Source organism: Apodemus sylvaticus, chromosome 20 (assembly GCF_947179515.1).
Source record: "Apodemus sylvaticus chromosome 20, mApoSyl1.1, whole genome shotgun sequence".
NCBI lineage: Eukaryota > Metazoa > Chordata > Mammalia > Rodentia > Muridae > Apodemus > Apodemus sylvaticus.
In genome coordinates, this window is record NC_067491.1 from 17,400,017 (window position 1) to 17,422,113 (window position 22,097).

At 45.5% G+C, this 22,097-nt stretch overlaps 1 long non-coding RNA gene across 1 annotated transcript; it reads right to left on the reverse strand.

The window, feature by feature from the left end:
• Window positions 1–276: 276 nt before the first annotated feature.
• Window positions 277–18,675, reverse strand: LOC127671132 (uncharacterized). The gene is made up of 4 exons (XR_007974669.1): window positions 18,617–18,675; window positions 10,929–11,010; window positions 5,099–5,295; window positions 277–2,779 (listed from the first exon to the last, which is right to left on the reverse strand). It is a non-coding gene; the product is annotated as an uncharacterized LOC127671132 (long non-coding RNA).
• Between the last annotated feature and the right edge of the window lie 3,422 nt (window positions 18,676–22,097).

The following is a 22,097-nucleotide window of genomic DNA, read 5'->3' on the forward strand; positions in this document are numbered from 1 at the left end:
AACGTACGTGGTCAGGGGCAGCCTCCACTGGAAAATCCTGGTCAGACCGCCACCAACTGGCATCCACGTCACCGACTACTCTGACTTATCTTAGAATTCCAGCTACACAAGCCTGTCTGTATTCCTCCTTGAAATCTGTTTAATCATCCTATTTTCTTTGCATCTAAAGTTTTTTGTTAACAATTTGTCCCTCTTATACTTAACAGTATTAAAATTTTTGCTTCATCATTTGCCCACTAAAGTAGTTTTACAGAAATTATGAAAATTCCCTAGGAATAATGATATCATAATTTTGGATTTTTTTTCATTTTTAATAACCTAGCTGTTACTGCCTTAAACGCCTGCTTACATTTACACGTATAAAGCTTAAATGGGTTTTTCTGTTCAGAATCCTGTGTCCTCTAGAGAGTTAGTCTTCTATCCCTTGTTCTTTTCGAAGTGTGGAGATGCAGAGCTCCTAGCTTCGGTCCCTTTATCGGTTTGCTTTTGGCCTTTTGTCGGCCAAGCGTGAAGCTTGGTCTAGCGTGGACTGAGCTTGCCCTTTAAGGAGAGTTCGACACAGGGGTCCTCAACCTTCCTAACGCTGTGACCCTTTAATACAGTTCCTCATGCTGTGGTGACCTCCAACCATGACATTACTTTGTTGCTACTTCATAACTGTAATTTTCTACTGTTATGAATCGTAACGTAAATATCTGATATGCAGGTTGTCTGATACGTGACCCCTATGGGGTCAACACACACAGGTTCTGGGAGAGATGCTTGGTCCTCATGATAGGTGTGACTGCTTTGCCTGATTTTCCAGGGAAAAGGACATTGCAGGCGCTACTCAACCCCTGTCTTTATTTTATAGATTTTTTTTTCCTAAAGCTAAAGCTGGTGGATAGGCCTTAGCTCACCTTACTGTTTTTCTAGATGAAGTTTGCTAGATGCCATTAGGGTCTGAGTCACAGACCATGGCTGCCCCACTGAGCAGAGAGCACAAGGGAAGGCAGTGGCTGCCAGCCAGGGGTAAATCAGATCTAGGATTTCAGGCCAGGGTGACACGGGCTAAGAGCACAGGCTTCCTAAATAAACAAAACACATCCAAAACCCCAGGCAGCTTAGCCATGCTCTAACCTCAGCCCTATTATTTTTCTTTTCTAAACCTCATTTTGGCATCCCTTGAAATGTTAGATGAGCTAACATGTAACACAGTTCTTAGTGTAGTACTTGTTGAGTACACTGCTCAAAAACCAGAGTGGCTACTGTGATTGAGGGAGACTTGGGGGCCAGCTTTTCTTCTCTGACATCATTTAATCTACTGAACTTCAACGTGTTAGGCAAACTGTAGACTACAAAGCAAATACAGGCCTGTGCCTGTGAGCCGAGAATAGATTTTACATTTATGAGTGGTTGCAGGGTGACCAAAAGAAGGCTGTTTTGTGACATACGCAAATGACAGGAAATTCAAACTTCGGTGTCCAGAAATAACATTCTATTGGAACCCAGCCACACCCGTCAGCCTCTCTCTGACTACGGCTCTTGCTGTGTCACAGACGCAAGAGGAAATTGCAGAAGCAGTGAACAGATGGCCTGGCCAGCAGATACCTTACCTGGCCTTTACCTAAAGTATGCAGAACTCTGCCTTAGAGAGTCCTCAGGCACGGAGCAAAGGCGAGATGTCACTTCTCTTCACAGGACCAGGGAGGAGGGTTCAGCGCTCTGTCCCCTGGCACAGGCTTTGTGTGGCTTTTGCTAATGGGACCATTTGTCTAAGCTGTCTCCTCATCCTCTGTGGGCCATCTTGTCAAAAGTGTAGTAGTTAATGCTTAAGAGTCAGAATCATGGAAGGAGACGGCCAGTATTTCACATCAGCTGATTTTTGTGTTTGAATACTTCCACCGAGGTTGACCCGACGTTTACCAATTTTCATGCCAATTGGCTTAAAAAAAAAAAATCCTTATGACTTTGAATCTTGCGTGAGGTAACCAGACCCACCGGGCTTGGCCCCTGCTCCCAGCCTTGCTGCTGCGCTGGTGCCTGCATTCAATGCACAAGGAAGTGGTGATTACTTGAGGGAGGGGGTATTGATTTACTCTTCAGTCGGAGGCTTAGCTCGGAATGTGTGATTTCAAAATATTCACCACACACGAGGGATTCGACACAGAGGAGAGCAGACACCAGAGTCAGAAACCACCAGGAACAAAGAAGAAGTCTGAGGCCTGGCGAAAGAGTTGACACATGCAGTGCTTTGATTTAACAGCCTGCTGAGTGTCACAGGATTTGTCTGTTTTACCCACAATCCTCTGACACTAGCTCTTGTCTGAGCATAGCTGAAGAAGTGAGAAATAGAGGGGCTCTAAGGAGAGTGTCTAGCCAAGGAAAACAACGGTTAATGCAAAGGACCTGGGGTGACTGTCTCTTAATTTCCTCCCTTCTCTGGGTTTCCCACGGGGGGGGGGGGTCAATCTTTCTTCTCAGGCTTTATCTTTGGGAAGAGTTGAGTGTTCTTTCTGCATATTAGACTCCACCCCAGAGACTAGGGCTACTGCATTCCTCTTTCTAGCGCCAATGTTTAACACAAAGCTGGTCACAAAGCAAGCTTATAACAAACAGTGCTCACCGCACTGCTGTCTCACAGGCAATTTTAGGGACCCCCAAGAGAGATCCATCCATGACGTAAGCCCTTCCACTGTCTGCAAAGTGCACTTTCCTTCTATATGAAGACCACGCCTTTTGCCTATCAGTCCTTCAGTGTGCGCGCTGAGTTCTCCTCTTCCGACGTGCCAGGGGAAATCTGAAAGATAAACCAAAGAAGCACCACAAGAGGTTCAAACAAGCATCCGAGTGCATGGAGCACAGAGTGGGAGCACCGCAAAAGCCCACCTTCAGCTGGGGGTGGGGCGGTGGTGTACCGGGAGTCTGAAGAGACAGGCTGCATCTCTCTCCAAGTGATGTGCATGTGAACGTTAAAGACAACCTGCCTTTCAAAACAGTTTGCATCCCATCTTAACCTTCAAATCGGCAGTCGGTTGGTCTCATGCCTGTGCCTTCTTCTTTGTGCCCTTCCTTCTGCCTCACCAAGTCACCAACTTCTCTTTTCTTTCTTTTCCAGTTTTTTTTTGGGGGGGGGTTGGTGGTGATCTGTGACCTGGCACCGAGCCAGGCATATCTGTGAATTTGCATGCTGTGGCGTCAACGCTAGCCTGCCTTCCATGCTGGACAGAGCCGGGCATGGTTAAGAACTTATTTTGGGTAGAAGGTGCATTGAGTCAGAAAGTGTTATTTTTACATTCCTTGTTTTTCTTATTGTAACCATACTCCAGAAACATACTTGGACCGGAGGCTTTCAGGCCCAGATGGGGCTGGAAAAACACATTCTTTCTTCTTTACCTCAGTTAGTATGTGTACGTGCTATTCATGTTGACACTGGGACCCCGGGGAGAAAGACAGCTTAGACAGCCGTCCAAGGGTTACCTCACAGTTCCTGACCCCAATGTACTTGTTCATATATTAAAGCTCAGAAATGGGTAGACAAGGTGGCTCACACCCATCTGTCATCACGGCACTCAGGAGGCTGTGGCGTTGAGGACTGAGGTGCCCTCTCAATATGAGCTACGGCATGAGACCTGGTCCAGAAGGAGAAAGGAAGGAGGAGGCCAACAGGCAAGCCAGCCAGCAACTACAGCAGTGGCTCTGAGCCTTCCAGACAGGGCCACCCTTTAATACAGTTCCTTATGCTATGGTGACCTCCGACCATAGGATTATTTCATTGCTACTTTACAACTGTCATTCTGCTACTGTTACGAGTCCTCATGTGAGTCATCATCTGTGGTTTCTGAAGGTCTTAGGTGACCCTGTGAAGGGGTCTTTCCACAACACCCCCTGCTTGGCCCTTGGTCTGGGGGAGTAGAGGGGCAGAAAATCTGGCTCTTAGGGTGTTAGGTAGATGCCACTTGGGTTCAGTGGCTGCTGCAGAGACCCCTGTTTCTACTGTCGCTCCCCGGAAGATGACTTTTAAAGGAAATGGTGCTGAGTAAGTGAGAGCTGATGAGGTGGAAACTGTAACCTCCTCCTGTCCTTCTGTCCTTCTGTCTTGTTCTAGGGCCTTCAGTGGACAGATCTAGGTAGGTAGTTGGCAGAGTAGAAACCTGTCCCAAAGAGTGGCAGCCAGGAAGTCTCATGACAAAGAGTAACATCGAAGGGAGATTAGAAAATGGGAGAAAAGCCGGGCAGTGGTGGTGCACGCCTGTAATCCCAGCACTCTGGGAGGCAGAGGCAGGCAGATTTCTGAGTTCGAGGCCAGCCTGGTCTACAGAGTGAGTTCCAGGACAGCCAGGGCTACAGAAAGAAACCCTGTCTCCAAAAAACCAAATCCAAAAAACCACACACACACACACACACACACACACACACACACACAAAAAAAAAAAAAAAGAAAAAGAAAAAAGAAAAGAAAAAAAGAAAATGGGAGAAAAGTAGCCAAGCGTTTATGACCAAATCCTGTTTTTATACATGGAGGAGAATTAAAGATAAAACATACTAAAAATAGTGAATATATCTTACAAGGTCCTATGACCCTGTAAGAATCCAGATATGAAATGAACATCTGAACCATCTACTTGAGGACAACCCAGACCCCTTCCCTCTGTGTGGTCATTTGTGCATCTCTCCCTCCCCTCCCCCTCCCCCTCTCTCATTGATTACTTCTCTACTCTTTACCAGCTCATGGGGCAAACTGTGAGCAAACAGAAGCGAGCACTGTGCTGTCCTGAGGGAACCGCAGGTCACCTCTGTGGATCTCTTTCTCCTTCCATCAGCGCGTCCAACCTGAGGGTGCTCCTTTCTCTTACTTGCCCTTGATGCCTTTCTGTTTCCGGCACATCTATGGCTTGGAAACCACCTTGCTTCTCTTCACATTTCATGTCGCCTTCCTTTTCCCTCTTTAGATTTCTCTCCATGTTAGTCTGCCAAAGAGTAAACCCAAACCTAGGCTCCGGTGCCTGCTGGGGGACACAATACAGCACCGCACAATGTAGCGATCCAGCATCCTAAGATTGGCCTGTGGCTAGGTCTTCACTGTGATCTACCTGTGTAGAGTTGATACTACACCCACCGAGTGACTGACTGTGTGGTGAAGAAGGTTCCACGTGGCAGCACTGGACAGGAGAGATGTGTGGCAAGGTAGGAAACTGGGATGCCAACTGCTGATTCAGATTTTCTTCTCAGAAACATCTTTCTTCTTCAAGTGAATTGGAGCTGACTTTGGGGTCAGGCATGATGGGTCAGCCTTGGCTCTTCTGACCCAAGCACCTGAAAGGTGGGGGAAGAAATATCAGGAGTTCCAGGCCAGCCTGAGTTACATGAGACCCTATCTCACAAAGCAATATATTTATTGCTCCAATCTCTGAGTCTTCGTCCTAAGGGAAGCAGTCAAAGGAGCTGTATTACCTCAGGTTATACTATCCACAGACCCATGATGTATTTAATCAAACTAAAATGCTACGATGTTGTTTTTCAAGTAGTCACAGATTTAGGACTGAAGTATGCAGTCATGAAATTAGTTCTCACACACAGACATTTAGCCACTACAGTGTCTGAAAGAGCCTCCTGTGCCCTGGGTGAGGTCCCTGGGAATCCTTAGGTTTTACTGGTTTCTGTTTTGTGGTAGACCCCAGTGAGCAATAGCCCACAGAAGCAGCCACGTTGTGGACAGCAGATGTATAGCTCCAGCAAGGTGGGAAGGCGGGGAGGAGGAGGAGGGGAACGGGGAGGAGGAGGAGGAGGAGGGGGAGGAGGGGGAGGAAGAGGAGGAGGAGAAAGAAGAAGAGAAAAAGGAGGGGGAGACCCTCAAGAGAGGCCAGACACTGAGAAACTGAAGACAGAAGCTTGCCCCTTGGGCTGCTTGGCTGGGCTTTGGGAGCTGAAGGGCACAGTGGAGAGGGTCAGAGAGAGCTGGGTTGTTTGAGAAGGTCTGCCAGTCGGGCTAGCAGACCATGGGTGTCAGGACTCTGGCCAAAGTGTGACCCAGACAGCTGTTTCTGGGCCACTTGCCAGGACCTTGGTGGCACAGAGCCTGGAGCCCAGTCTGGCCCTCATGAGGCCTCTGGCTCGGCAGCTGGCGAGCGTGTGGCCCAGCCCAGTCTGTTGCTGAGACCCACATGGCTCAAGTCCCATGCCCCGATTGTCCATTTTAGGAGGTGAGCAGGGCATCTGTCTCAAGACTAGCAATGGTGCAAGTACTTCTCACAAAACTTAGTTCCGGGCTATGAAAGCAAATCTTTCCCCCTTTTTTCTTTTCAGTTGTAAAACTTTTGGGAGGAGTAGAGGGAGATACACAATACTCCAATTTGCCTGCTTTAGACTTAAATATGTAGTCACAGAGATCCACAGAAAGATCTACTTACGTATCTTGTAAATGCATTTTATATTTATGGACTTACTTCCATCCATAAGCCAGATAGTAGGGTAGACTCTAGATATCAAAGAAAATCCTGGTATCTTGTGAAGACAGTTCAAAGGCAATGATAAGCCTTGACAACCAATCAGATGCCCATCGTGGCTCCTCACTGAGGTGCTCTAAGATCCCCGAAGAACAGCCAGATGTGAACACCTGGGGAAGGCCTTGAGGAACAGTAGTCCCTCAGATGCAGTTTCAAAAGATGTATTCATATCTTAACCTTAACGCAAACTGAGATTTATCAAGCAGAAACCATAAAGCATCTAAATCTTGACTGAAATAACACTTTTAGGGGAAAAACCATAATGTTAATGCATTTGTATAAATCCTAAAGCACACCATCAGTTACACACACACACACACACAAACACACATACACACACACACATATATACACACACATACACACACGTTCTGCAGCACACAGATGCAGCAAAAGAATTAAAAACATAAACAGGAAGGAGACAAGGCAGCTTTAGACAGTGATGGATGATCTTTGGGAATCAGATGGGGCAATACCGTGGAAATAAAGAAGTTCCAAAGATTCAAAGAGCCTGTGATGCCCATCCGTCATCTGATTAAAAACAGGAATGAAATAAATACGCTAAGAAGGTTAGCAGCCACAGTATTCTGGTGACATGAATTAAGGGTATTTGTCGAATTGTTATTCATAAGATTCAAATGTTTCACAATAACATAGAAACCGAGGAGAGGCTAAAAGATGAAGTAGACAGAAGTTTTTTCTGTTTAAACACAAGGCACTTGCTTACCGGAGCCTGGAACTGGCCCAAGTGCAGGGCTGGGCTACAGTTGCAGAATAGAAAGCGCTGGTGCTTGGATTAGTGATTTTACTCATGCCTAAAGCTATTTTTTTTTTCACTTGAACCTATGTTCTTCAAAAACAACAGACCCTTTTGTCTTACATCCGGTTGGTTTTTTTTCTCTCTCTCCCAGAGGAAGAAAGGCCCAAGTGTCACCTTTGTGTCCCAGAACTAGCAGTGTCTGGCTCCCAGTTGGAATTCACTAAATTTGTATCGGAGAAGTGGTTTCCCTTGAGCTCCACTACTACAGGTCCTGTGCTGGATGCTGTCCTCGTGACATGTGGATGACAGGGGTGTGACAAAGGATGTTCAACTATACTGGACTGCCCATAGCAACAGGCATTCGGGCCAGCTACTCATCATGAACAATATGGCCGAGGAGGGCATACTGTAGCTAAATTTCTCAGGCATTGATGTTTCTCTTTGGGACAGGAGATTGTTCACCCTGGAGACTTGACTGAAATAGGAATCTCTGACCCAAAGGGAGTAACTCATCAGACATCACCCCGAGTTATTATGCTGGCAGGTTAACATTATCAGATTGGCTCTGGTGCTCCGGGAAAAGTCAGATCGGTGTTGTCAAAGAATACGTCTGGGAGAAGGAATGTGTGAGCATTGAACTAGAGGCTGGGAAGGACCGTTTGTAAGCTTTGTAAGCTGTTCACTGGAAGACACTGAGCAGGGGCATTAGGGTAGCCGGTGATGGGCAAGTGCATGGGTGGGGAGTTGCAGTTGGGATGTGGACCGCAAGCCTCCGCTGATTTACACACCCAGCCGGGACTCTTTGTAGCCCGAGAAAGCCTTCAGGATCAAGGTGGAGTTCCTTACTCCCAACCTTCACAAAATGAAGCAGCATGAAACCTCAGGTCCAGCACACACGTCTGTGATTTAGAACTGCCATGCAGAATCTGTGAAAACCACAGTGTGGCCCAAAGGCCTCCTCTGCCACTTCACACAAAGAATATTCCTCAGGGACGTCTGCCCAGCAACCACCCGTGAACTTTGGGCTCATTATTGATCCCTCTGGCCAAGGGTACTTGTTTCAAAACAAGTTATGTAACCTTCTCCCGGCGTCTAAAACATTTTCGTTGCCTCGATCTCTCTGGATATGTCTGCCATCTGTCGTTAGACACATATCTCAGATTTAAAATCTTCTGCTCCTTCTGAAATAAATGTGTTTCTTTGGAGAGCTCCTCTCTTTGCTATTTTGGGGAAACAGCTTCCATAGTTTAGGAAACAATAAGAAAATAAAGATAATTTTTTTCTTCTTTGTAAATGCAGGTCTGGTGGCCTTGGTGTCCCAAGGAAGCCTCTTGGTTTCTGCATGATTCCCAGTAACAAAGGCAGCTACAGAGGCGCAGAACCTGCCTTTGCCTCCCCGTGGCTGTTTAGACTTAGATTAACTGTTCTCATTGTGTTTCAAGTTTTTCCACAGTCTCTTCTCCTCTGGTCTGTAAAGATGGTGTTGCCCGTAGGTTGGGTGAGGGTGAGCAGGGAGGAATTGGTAGCCGCGGTCACACTTCATGGAGTGCCCCACATCACCTATCCCCCCACCCCCTTCTTTTAACTATTCTTGCAGATCAGAGTTACCAGTATGTCAGCTGTGTCCTGCTCTCCACAGGGTGGGTTAAGAGGACCCTTCCAGGGCACTCCATGAACATCTTTCTGCTAGCAGTGCTATGACTTACTCATTTGTTTGTGTATCTGCTTCCCTGGCTACTGAGAACATTGAAGTCCCTTTAGTTAACCTCATATAAAGCAGCATTTCTTAAACTGTGTAACGACCCTTCGGAGCCGTCTAATGACCCTTTCACAGGGTCTCCTAAGACCAACAGACAACATAGACATTTACATTATGCTTCATAGCAGTAGCAAAATTACAGTTATGAAGTAGCAACAAAAACAGTTTCATGGCTGGGGGTCACCACAGCATGAGGAACCCTATTCACGGGACCCAGCATCAGGAAGGTCGAGAGTCGCTGAGCTAAGTCCTCAGGCGGTGCTTACAGCAGACATGGCTGAATGTGACGGAGCCAAGGGCTCGAGGGCCTTGCTCTCTGTGTCACACTTAGGGCCATTTTCTCTTTCCCATGTTTTATTTTTGCTGTTTTAAGCACAAAGCAGCACCAAAAACATTCTTCTTATTTAAAAAATGCAAATAAAAATTTGGGGTAAATAATAAGAGTCCACATGCACCTCTCTTTCCTCCTCCAGCCCCACTCAGAGGCAGCTAATGTTGTGAATTGAGGGTACGGTCTCTGTGATTCCACATCTTCGTATTGTCTCTCCTATCAATGTCCGAGGCAATCAATGCCTGGTCATACCACTCACTGAGGTTTCCTTTTTTTTTTTCCTTAGATTTATTTATTTATTATATGTAAGTATGATATAGCTGTCTTCAGACACTCCAGAAGATCTTATTACGGATGGTTGTGAGCCACCATGTGGTTGCTGGGATCTGAACTCAGAACCTCTGGAAGAGCAGTTGGTGTTCTTAACTGCTGAGCCATCTCTCCAGCCCCACTGAGTTCTTTTTAATGATTCCTTGACTGGGCAGAGAGACTAGGGAAAGGGACTGGAGGTGTTTTAAGTGAAAAAATGGTGTTTTAGAAGCATTCCTACACTCAGAATTTGTGGGAGAGCAAAAGAAGACCCTTAAGCCGTGTAGCCAGAAGCGATGCCCAAGCTCCCCTTGCATGTGTGTGTGTGTGTGTGTGTGTGTGTGTGTGTGTGTGTGTGTGTCTGCTGTGGGTGGGGCGTGAGCAACATCGCCTGCTCCTCTCCCTGTCCCAGTGGACTTGAAGCCCCAGAAGTTTTGCTGCCCTGATGGAGCCAGATGTCTCTGTCCACACTTGGTAGCAAACACCTTTCCCCTCTAGCAGCCTGCTCCTGTGGCTTTACAGTGGCTGTCCCAGCAACTGCTCAGCCCTTATGGTGACAAGACAACACAATGTACATGATCACAGGGAAAGGCCCTTGGTTGTCAATCTGGTGCATTATATCAAGAATTGAAAGATACATCTCATGCCAGTGGCAGCTGTGGAATGAGCAGAGAGAAGTCACCTGCTTTAATTAGACTCTGGGCTTCCGATATCTGGGTCCCAGAGAGAGGTGACCGTAAAGTTTGTTCTCCTTTGCTGCTGTGCTAGGGACTGTGACTTCAATGGCGTCTCAGGACCTCTCCTGGACACTAAAATTTATTGATGGAAACGATAAAATGACAGGTGTGCTCTTCGATCGATATCTCAAGTTTATGGAGTCTATCTTACAATAAAGAAGTTTGTGGAGTAGATACTGAGTTTCCCTCTGATAACCTCCACTCCTTATACAACACACAAATCACAATCACACACACTTAATATCTGTGTGTGTCTTCCCCTCTGTCTCTGTCTCTCTGTCTCTGTCTCTCTCTTTCTCTCTCGGATTCTGGCATTAGCTTTTCCAATGCGCCAATGGGAACAAAAACTGTTTCATGCAGTGTTTTTGATGACTTCCTACTGCCGTGTATTTCCAGTGGTAAGCTTTTTCTGAACCCAAACTCAACAAGCATGACTTGAATAAGAAGTTAGGAAGATTTTTTTTCTCGCTTTCCCTGGTCTCCAGGGGAACCTTTGCTCTGAGTTTCTTTCTCGCGGTACAGGGCGCACCTTTGATACAGGACCCACCTTTGAGTCAGACCCACTTGAGAAGGCAGCTGCTCCAATCTGGGTGTGGCTCTTTCCACAAACACTCAGCATCTCCTGATTGCTAGGAGGCAAAGGCAGAATGAGATGAGTCAGGGAGGGGGAAGGGACGTGGACAGGAGACCGAGAAAGCTATCGAATGCAGAGTACACTAAGCGAGCGCATTTTCTTTAGCCGTGTTCCAGGGAGTGTGCTGGATCAGCCTCTCACATCTTCCCTCTGGAGGCCCAGCAGTGCTGCACGGTACCTGTTTCTCTATAGCACTGGGCTATTATGTGCACTGTGGTGCTTCACACCTGAAAAGCCTTTTGTGTAGGTATTGTTGTAATCTCTGTCTTTCACAGATCCAGAAAGCAGTCTGTTTATTAACTTCTAATTCACACCCTCCTCCAGAGAATTAGCTCTGTCCCTGTCTCTCTCTGTCCCCCCCCCCATTCTCTCTCAACAGAACCAAAGAAATCCAGGGACTTAGATATGTGAGGCAAGCTCTCTACCACTGAGAGATATTCCTATTCTTTTCACCTTTTGGTTTTATTGATTTGCGGATTTATTTTGAGACAGCATTGCTAGGTCACCTAGGCTGACCCGAAACTCACTCTGTAGCCCAGGCAGACCTGCCACTTTCAATCCCCCTGCTTCAGTCTTCCAAGTAGTTAAGATGACAAGCCCAGCCCCCACAATTGGTGGAGAGCTGGCTCAGCAGTCACTGAGTGCTCTCCCAGAGGTCCTTAGTTCCATTCCCAGCAACCACATGGTGGCTCACATCTATACTGGGACCTGATGCTGTCTTCTGCTCTTCTGACATGCAGGTCTACATGTGGATAGAGCACTCATAAAATTGTTTTTTAAAAAAAGAAAAAGAAAAAAGAAAGAAAGGAAGGAAGGAAGGAAAGAAGGAAGAAAGAAAGAAAGAAAGAAAGAAAGAAAAAAGAAAAAAAGAAAAAATGCCTATACAATCAGGATAGTCAGGCTTGGCTTGGGGTGGGAGTGGGGTGTCTCCCTTTTTAAGGATACATGGAATTATACTCTATTTGAGACTAAGCTGTGAGGCAGTTTCTTTTCTTTCTCTCTTTCTTTCTTTTTCTTTCTTTCTTTTTCTTTCTTTCTTTCTTTCTTCCTCTTCCTCTTCTTCTTCCTCAGATTTATTTATTTATTTATTATATTTGAATACACCGTAGCTGTCTTCAGACACCCCAGAGGAGAGTGTCAGATCTCATTGTGGATGGTTGTGAGCCACCATGTGGTTGCTGAAATTTGAACTCAGGTCCTTTGGAAGAGCAGTCAGCATTCTTAACCTCTGAGCCATCTCTCAGAGATGAGAGGCTTCTTAAGATGCAAAGTTTGGGGAGAGAGATGGCCTTGTTGTGGCTCCAGAACAAACAGGTTCATCACACCCTCCAGAAGCTGGAGCAACGGAACAGAAAGAGAAAGACAATCTGGTCCAAGAGTCCTTCTCAGTGTATCGGGGAGAGAGCTATCAAGGAAGTTTGGGGGTCGGCAGATATGTTGCCTGCTTTTGAGACCTCCTGTGGGAGAAGTTCCAACAAGCAAAGAGAAGGCAAAACGTGCCACAGAAGGCACAACTGGGTTAGAGACACAGACAGACGCTGGACCCGGCTGCAGACACCCTGTGTCCACAGACCTCCCCCTTCTACAGTGCAGGCGCGCGCAGAGCCAAGGGATCCGCCTCCTCCCCCTCAGCTTGGTGGGCACCTAGCAGTTCACTTCCTGCCCTCTGGAAATTCCTTCCCATTCCTCCTCCCTCTTCAGTTTCTGTCACAGAGCCAGGCTGAAAACAGGTTTGAGATGGCGGGTCAGGTTCCATGCAGGGGTTGTATTTACTAGGCCACCCCCAGGCGACTGCCTGAGGAGGGAAGCTCCACTAAAGCAGGTTCCCACAGGAGTCGGAGTGAGGAGCAGGCTCCTCTTGAACAACACACTACCTTCCAGGCCAATCAGCTGGGAGGGGGCCTCTGTGGCACCAACTTCCCACGGAAAAAGCCTCGGGGTCACTCTGGGGTCCCAACTACTCGGTTGGAAAGACAGACAGGATCTTCATGAACTACAAACAGAAAAGTGCACCACAGCCTTATGTTGAGAGAGAGAGAGAGAGAGAGAGAGAGAGAGAGAGAGAGAGAGAGAGAGAATCTAGACATTCTTAGAGATCACAATTACATTATCTCTTTCTGATGATGAAAGTTTCACTTGGTTAAATTTGAAAATAACTAAAATAAATATACAGTCCTTTTTATTACATTTATTTATTCATTTTGGTTTTTCGAGACAGGGTTTCTCTGTGTAGCCCTGGCTGTCCAGGAACTCACTCTGTAGATCAGGCTGGCCTCGAACTCAGAAATCCACCTGCCTCTGCCTCCCAAGTGTTGGGATTAAAGGTGTGTGCCACCACCACCCCGCTACAGTACTCTTATAATTCTTGTTCATTTTTTTTTAAAAAAAGATTTTATTTATTTAGTATATGTAAGTATACTATAGCTGTCTTCAGACACTACAGAAGAGAAGGTCAGATCTTGTTACAGACGGTTGTGAGCCACCATGTGGTTTCTGGGATTTGAACTCAGGGCCTTCAGAAGAGCAGTCAGTGCTCTTAACCGTTGAGCCCCGTTCTGTGACATTTTTACAGGAGTCAAGCAAACAGCATCTTTGGGTAACTTCCTTTTCCCCTTAAACTGAAGAAAGCAGCAATGTGATTGGCAGCTGGAGTGTCTGCTAATTTTACCACTTCCTATCTAACATCTCTTCTTCTAAGTTTAAATTGTTTTGTGATTTTTCTTCTCCCGCCTACAGCAGTCAGTCACAGCTCGCTTTCCCCTCCCACCGGGTCCAGCTGTGTTCTCATCTGTTAGCTAGAAGGGGCCCGTTTGTCTTTCTAATACACTCGCAGATCTTTGGGGGGTGTGCACGGAGTTTGCGCCGTAGACCTTTGGCCTTTCACACCCTCTGCCCTCGCTCAAAGCTGAGGGCACTTTTCTTCAGGCTGCAGTCCAGGTGTGAAGCTAGCTTTGATCTTATTTCTCGGGTTGCCAGTTCATCATTTCCCGTGACGCTCACGGCAGGAGGCTGCCCAGTACTTAGAGGCCATCTCTCACCGGAGGTGTGAACTGATGGAGCTCACTGAGAGCAGCCCTTTCTCAAATGAGTGTGTTTGTGTTGTGATCATAAAAAGGGAGAGAGGCCTAAGAATATGTTCTGTGGTGGTTTGGGGGAAAGGGGTGCCTCAGCCGGCCCATGCCAAGGCATCCTTCCCCCTGAGGGACCAGACACACGAAGGTACAGTATAGAATAGAGGGTAGTAGAGGCAGAGAAAGGCAGAGAGAGGGAGAGAGTAGAGAAGCAGAGGCCGGCCATGACCACGTGGAGGGGGGAGGGGAGAGAGACGAGCCCAAGAGAGCAAGAGAGAAGCTGAGAGAGTAAGAGAATAACAGAGAGAGGAGGGGCAAGCAGCCCCTTTTATAGTGGGCCAGGCCTGCCTGGCTGTTGCCAGGTAACAGTGGGGGCGGGGCATACCTGGCTGTTGCCAGGTGACTGTGGGGTGGAGCTTAGACAGAATCCTAACAGTGTGGGCATCCTGTTCCCCTCTCCCTACCCCCAACCCCCAGCAAGTGAGGTGATCCACAAGGAGAAGGAGCTAGGATTGTGGAACAGTGGTGAGAGAAATGGAGCTGCAAGCCCTTAACCCCAGACTGCTGAAGAAGAAGCGCTTGGAGAGACAAAGCCACAAGGCTCCCCCAAGCCTTTGCATCTCAGAAAGCAGCGAGGCGGCGTCTAACTGCGAGGTGTTCTAACTGAAAACTCTAGCGAACTTAAACTCGGGGAAGCCCTTGGTGGCAGAGGAGAAACAGAAGAAATAGAAAATGTCTGTGGATCTTGAAAGATGACGACCAGGCAAAAGATTAAGGAGAGTAAGCGAACAGCGGTGCAGGATTTTGAGGCAAACGATGGCATTAGCTACATTATGTGGAGCTTCTGAGAGGAGTACTTTGTATAGAAAATGAGATCATGCCAGGACAGACCTTTTGCATGTGTGATGTACTGTAGATCCACGTTTAACAAATGCAAACTAAACAGGATGGTGGCCTGCCCAGGAGATGCGGGAGGAAGACGAAGCTTACGGCTTGTTCCCTGCATGTCACATTGGACGGAAGTCACTTATACCAAGAACCGGAAGAAGGAAGCATGAGCAGAAAAGGCTGTTAGCAAAAGTCAACGGGAGAGGAGATGGACTGGGACTATCTGATAGGAGTTTAGAGCAGCCATCAGGAAACCGCTTTAGCAGGCAATTACGAGCTCACTTGAAAACAAACAACATAGAAAGTTTGGGAGAAGAAATACAAAGGGTGAAGAAGGAGGAGGAGCAGAGGAGGAAGAGGAAAAGGGTGAACCTTAGAACTGAAAAAGTGGAAAAAATAAACCCCTTCAATTAAAAATATGAAATTATGTAAATAGGCAATTTTTTTTTTTTTTGGATTTGGTTTTTTTCAAGACAGGGTTTCTCTGTATAGCCCTGGCTGTCCTGGAACTCACTCTGTAGACCAGGCTGGCCTCGAACTCAGAAATCTGCCTGCCTCTGCCTCCCAGAGTGCTGGGATTACAGGCGTGCGTCACCACCGCCCAGCGATAGGCAATTTTTATAAGAACAAAATAAAAATGGCCACTTACATGAAAATGTACCCAACATCACTAATCACGAGCAAATTAAAATCACAATGAAATGTCACGTTACCTTAGTTGGAATGGTTACCCTCAAAGGGACAATAAAGAATGAACATTGGTGGGTGGAGAAAGGAGGAATCCCATACACTAGTAGAAATTAACAAATACCATCATTACACCATGTGACACAGCAGGCACACATCTAAAAGAACTGAGACTAATGAGTGAATGGGAAATCTCTACCATGTGTTAACCGTGGCACTATTCACAGTATCCAGGACATGGAATCAACCTAAGTGTCCACCAGCAAAGGGACAAAGGGGAAAATATCATATACACAATGGAATATTATTCAGTCATGAAAGATTGAAAAGCTGCTGTGGGCAGCAACATGGAACTGAAGGTCACTCAGTGAACTAAGTCGGCAGTAGAAAGACAAATACTTTCATTTAAACATGGATGCTAAAAAGCTGATCTCAAAGAAGCAAACGCTAGAATAGCGATTGCCAAACCCTGGGCAGGTTGGATGACACCGGACAGGACAGAGAGTGTTGGTATCAGGACCTCTGAAACCCGTAGGCAACAGCACAACCCACACACCTGTTGCCAAGGCAACAGCCACCATGTTCCTAGAATCTACTTGGCTCACCTCCCACCTTTACCTGTGGCTACTTCACCATCCATATATAAAGAAAGGCCCCTCTCTCTCTTCCCCTCTTCCCTTTCCACCGCCACCTTACCCTTTTCTCTCTCAATAAACCTCACTCGGAACTGTTTGGCCTGGTGTGGTCTTTCTGGAGCCGCACGACAATCACAACAGAAAGGTTTACTAACTGGCACCAGGCAGCATCCAATGCTCTGTAGCACATTATAAGTTCTATAAGATAACCATAGTAACAGAAGTTCATTGAATATTTCAAAATAATAGCAAATTCCTAGCCCAAAGGTAACAATCAACATTTAAGGTGATGGCTCTGCCAGTTATCCAGGCCTGATCATTATCGATTGTATGAATATATTAAAATATTGTACTGTACCCTGCTGTTACGTGAGATCATGATATGCCAATAAAAACTGAAGTGGAACAACTTTAAATCATTACTGGATGTAAACAATAATCGGATGAATAGAACATAGGAAAATGATAGGGAACTTGAGACTGGAAAAACAGAAGTTGGCTAGCCTGAGCAACAGGGATCCTTAGCAATCAGCACACTCGAGACCCCAACTCAAGATTTTTAGACCCCTAGCAATTAGCCTAGACATAGAGCAACTTGGTTTTTTTGCTCTCAGACTGGAAAACCGTCAACCTTAAGATAGCACTACCTCCTGCTCCAAGGACTAGCGCTCCCTCCCTGCTCAGAGTAACTGTGTTTGCCCAAGATGACCTGTAACCTTCCGCTGAGCCATGAATTGTCCCTTGATCTCTCCATTCCTTATGACATAGATCACTGCCTAAGCCTCCCCTCCCCTCTTTCTTTATAGTATTCTTCTTTAACCCCTACACACCCTCCCCACAACTGCAGCTTCGAGAGGCCGAACTCCCCTGCCTCTGCGGTGAGCTGGGCCCCAGTGGGTGCACTGGAGAAATAAACCTCGTGTTTGCATCAAGAACGGTGTCTCGTGAATTTTGGGGGCATGAATTTGGGGGACTTGAGTAAGGATTTCCCCGGATTCGGGAGTCTTTCACACACAGTGTGGCAGATTTAATTTTGTACGGTGGACTCCCACAGGCAGAGGGGAATCACTGGGGGAGAAAAGGTATTCAAATAAGTAATGGTGGAAAACTCCCTTAAAATGGAGATCAAGAAGGTCAGTGGATCTCAGATGAAAGAAATCCGCGTCGTTATCACATTCAGTCAGGTGAAAGAGAACTCACCAGTTTTCTAAATTATGTTAAGATGGCTGATTCAACGTCTCTAACATCATCTAGTGCTGTTCTTAACATATGCAATGAAAATATGAAAGATGGTCATTCTATGAAGGGGGTAATAAAACCTTAGAAAAATCTTTTGTTTTGATTGATTAAATTTATTTGATTTTCATACACATATATAGGGCATTCCATTTACTCTCACCCCTTCCCATTTCTCATTTCTCTTTCACCCCTGCCATCACCTGTATCCTCCCCACAGGTCCCTTTTCTATATTCACATCTTTTTGCTTTTTTTTAATGACACACTGTGACTTTAACTAGGACCCTGGGTCTGGCCACAGGTTTGGAACTAGACAATGGGGCTCAATGCGATCAATATTTGATCCATAACTGAAGACAAGAACTTCCCGCCCTAGAGTCTATCAGTCAGCAATAGTTCAACAGGGAAGGGTGAAGTCTCAGGAGCCCCTCCACGTTCATATTGGTTGCTTGACAGGCCCCATCCTGTGCAAGCAACCACAGCTGCTATGAGAGCGAATTTGCAATGGCTGAGTCATGCCGGGAAGATAGCATTTTGCTACTCTCTTTCCCTATTTCTTGGCTCTTGCATTCTTTCCACACCCTTTTCAGTGATGTTCCTTGATCCTTAGAGCAGGTGGTAGAAATGTCTTGTTTAGGGCTGATCATTAAACCACCATTTATTCAAAGTATCCTGAGTAGTGATGAAACTGTATCCTCTGCAGAAGAGAAGCTCCTTTAAGGGTGAGAGTAGTAGGCTTTGTATATGGTTGTGATAAAGCACAAATATTTAGACTGCAGTTTAGCACTGTGTCAATTTAGCTAAACCACAATAGTGTGTTCTCCTCTAGGGCTAATGACCACCTCAACTATGGGGTTCTGACTGAGTTATATGTTCCCTTCTGTGGAGTGGGTCTCAGACTCATAGAGTAGTTGGTTACCCCTGTAATGATTGTGCTACTTTGTTGCTATTTTGTTTCCAGCCCAATTCCCTGGTAAAGGAAAGCTCAGCTCAATCAGTTAACAAAACAAGCTACAAGCATAGACTGGGTGGATCTCCCACTACACTACTCTATTCCCATCTATATTATCCCATAGAACTTACGGTTTCTCCAGGCCATGAGCTTCTCTGCCACCTTTCTGTTCATTTCCCCTAGCTCCTCCCCTTCCTGTTTATCTTCCCCCCTCCCCTCTTCCCTGTCGTCGCTCCTCCCCTAGACTCTCAGCTCCTCCCACTTCCTCCTGCCCAATCATTGGCTCAAGCCTTTATTTGAAAAGTTAAGGTGGGGAGAAGGTTCACAAGGCAACTGCTCATCTGCAGCCCCTCTAAGGAGTAGAATTAGCATCAAAATGCAAGCCCAGGGCTATCCACAACACTACTTCTAAACTACCCTGGCACAGCCTGTAGATCAGGTTGACTTTTGGTGTATAGGGTTCACAATCAGGTTATACCCCATTGGCTTTACCTCTGCCTGGAGCCTGTGGGAGCTAACCAGCAGGAAAGAAGCTGGGTTCGAGCTTGCTTCTTTATACCTGCAACAAAGTTATACTGTGTCTTCAACAAGAGAATCTTATCATTTAGTCCTGGAAGACAAGCAAGAGGAGATTGTTTGGAGAGGACCCCCTCAGCCTCTACTGCCAATGACTTGTAAGGGAGCATCTCACACCTGGCACTGGGGTTTTTATTTAATAAGCAATGGCTTCTTGGAGCCTTTATCGAGATATCATATAGGATCCATCTTTTCTGACTGTTTTACTAATTTATGGTTTTAATTGGCTAACAAACTAGCAGATTTCCATGTGGGCTTTTAAAAACCAGACCCTTCACTTTGGCTAACCCCCCCTCCCCACTTACCTGTCTCCCCCATTCCCTCAACCCCATTTCAGCTGTAACTCTCCCCCCGTCCAGGACTCCCCATAAATACATTTAAATCACATGCTCTGCTAACCCCACTCTATTTTTTTTTAAAGATTTATTTATTATTATATGTAAACACACTGTAGCTGTCTTCAGACACTCCAGAAGAGGGCGTCAGATCTCATTACAGATGGTTGTGAGCCACCATGTGGTTGCTGGGATTTGAACTCAGGACATTTGGAAGAGCAAGTCAGTGCTCTTAACGGCTGAGCCATCGCTCCAGCCCCCATGCTCCACTCTATTAAAACATCAAACCACAATAGCTCTCTTCTAGTGTCTTGACTTCTGGAGGTGTTCCAAGTAAAACGTCTAAAACTTAAGATTCAGAGCAAAGATCCAGGTATGAAAGAGCACATGCTATGATTGTCTCTTTGGGCTTGGCTTACTTGACTCAATATAAATCTTCCAACCTCATCCAATTACCTGCAAATTTCATATTCTGTTTTTCTTTGATGCTGAATGAAATGTCGTTATGTTTATGTGACCCCTTACCATTGTCCAGTCACTTAATGGTGGGCATTTAGGCTGATTCCGTTTCCTAGCTAGTGTTAATAGGATAGCAATGAACACAGATGAACAAGTATCTCTGTAGCAGGATAGAGAAGCCTTTTAGTGTATGCACAAGAATAGTCTAAAGGGGTCATACGATGTTTATATCTCTAGCTTTTAGAAGACCCTCTATGCTGATCTCTATAGTGGCTACATCAGTCTACACTCCCACTTACAACAGTCTACACTCCCAGCAACAGTGAGCAGGGCTGTCTTTCCCACAACCTCACCAGCATTTGTAGTCATTTGAATTTTTGAGAGTAGTCATTCTGACTGGGGTGAAATGGAATCTCAAAGTAGTTTTAATTTGCAGTTTCCCAAGGCTGTTGAACACATTTAAAAGTGGTTTTTAGTCTTTGATGTTTCTTCTTTTGAAGACTCTCTATCCAGTTCTAGAACCCTCTTTTTGATTAGGCTGTTTTCTTGATGTTTAATTTTTTTTTTTGAGCTCTTTGTATATTCTAGATATCAGTCCTACATCCAGGGTACCGGTTGCAAATTTTCTCTTGTTCTGTAGGCTGCCTCTTTGGTCAATTGACACTTTCTTTTGCTTTACAGAAACCTTTGAACTTCATAAAGTGTCATTTGTCAGTTGTTGGTTATTCCCTCTGAATTGCTAGTATCCAGTTAAAAATTCCTTATGTATACCTACATATTATAGAATATTCATTAATTTTTCTTCCAGCTGTTTCAGAGTTTTAGTGTTATACTGAGGTCCTTGATCCCTTTGGAGGTTATCTTTGTCCACAATGAGCGAGGAAGGTCTAGTTTCATCCTTTCACACATGGGTGTCCAATTTTTTCCAGCACAATGTATTACCTCTAGCATGCATGTTTTCCAAACTTCTTTGTCAAAAATCAGGTAGCTGTGGCTGTGCGTGTCTGTATCTGCGTCCTCTGAATGGAGTCGGTTGAGTGATAGGGTCTGGTTATGTTACCAACCATGCAGTTCTTATTATCGTAGCCCTGTAATATAACTTGAAACCAGGTGTGTAATACCCCCAGCAGGGCATTTATTGCTCAGTATTGCTTTGTGTCTATGGGAGCAGTTTATGTTTCCAGAATAATTATGGACTGTTTCTCCTCCTGTTTCTGTGAAATATAAGCATTGATTGGTATTGCACTGACTCAGAGAGTACTTTGGGTTGGATAACCATTTTACAGTATTCATTTTGCCTGTCTATGAGCATGAGAGGTATTCCCATCTTCTAATGTCTTCTTCTATGTCTTCATTAGTGTTACACTGGTCTTTCACAATCTTGATTGAATAGTATAAACTCTTTGCCCAGCAGAGTTAGTAAATAAATTAGTAAAAAGGAGTGAAAAGTGACAGTAGTTTTTATTTCTCCCTATATTATGGTATGGTTATTTGGAATACGGATTGGGACGGTCTGTATAAAATCAGATTTGTCAAACGGAGAAAGTAAAGGCTGTGAGCATCGTTTGCAAACACGGTTTCTTAAATGATGAGTGGACTGTAGCCTTGCTAGGATCAGCGATGGGCACAGCTATTAACTTTAAAAATAAGTGACTGTCTCACCACGGCCTTGAGTAGATTGTCTTCTTCACTCGAATCCAGTGGGAAGTCCTTCTGATGTGCTCTATGTCTTTCATGACAAGACCCACTCAACACAACTGTGCCAACACACTGGCACTTATGAGATTTCCACGCCTGCAGTTCTTCCTGGGAACAGAATAGTATAACTTTACAACTGATGTGGGTTTCAAAGTCAAATAAATCAAAGAGGGAAAAAAAAAGGAGTATCAAAATTGTTCTTAAATTCTTGAATCCCAACACTTGGGAGGCAGAGGCAGGTGATCTCTGTGAGTTCCTGGCTAGCCTGGTCTAGTACAGGGTATTTTCTGGTAGAGTCAGGGCTACCCAGAAAAATTATTGAAAAAAAATCTTGAAGCAATTTTTAGTTTTGTATAAGCAAATATATATCATCATCATCTCATTATCATCATCATCATCATCATCATCTCTCTGTGTCTCTGTCTCTGTCTCTCTCTCTCTCACACACACACACATACATAGATATATACTGTGAATAATAACATACACCCTGGGATTCTGGAGGACAGTAACAACCGTATGTATTTCCTCGTTTCAGAGTCAC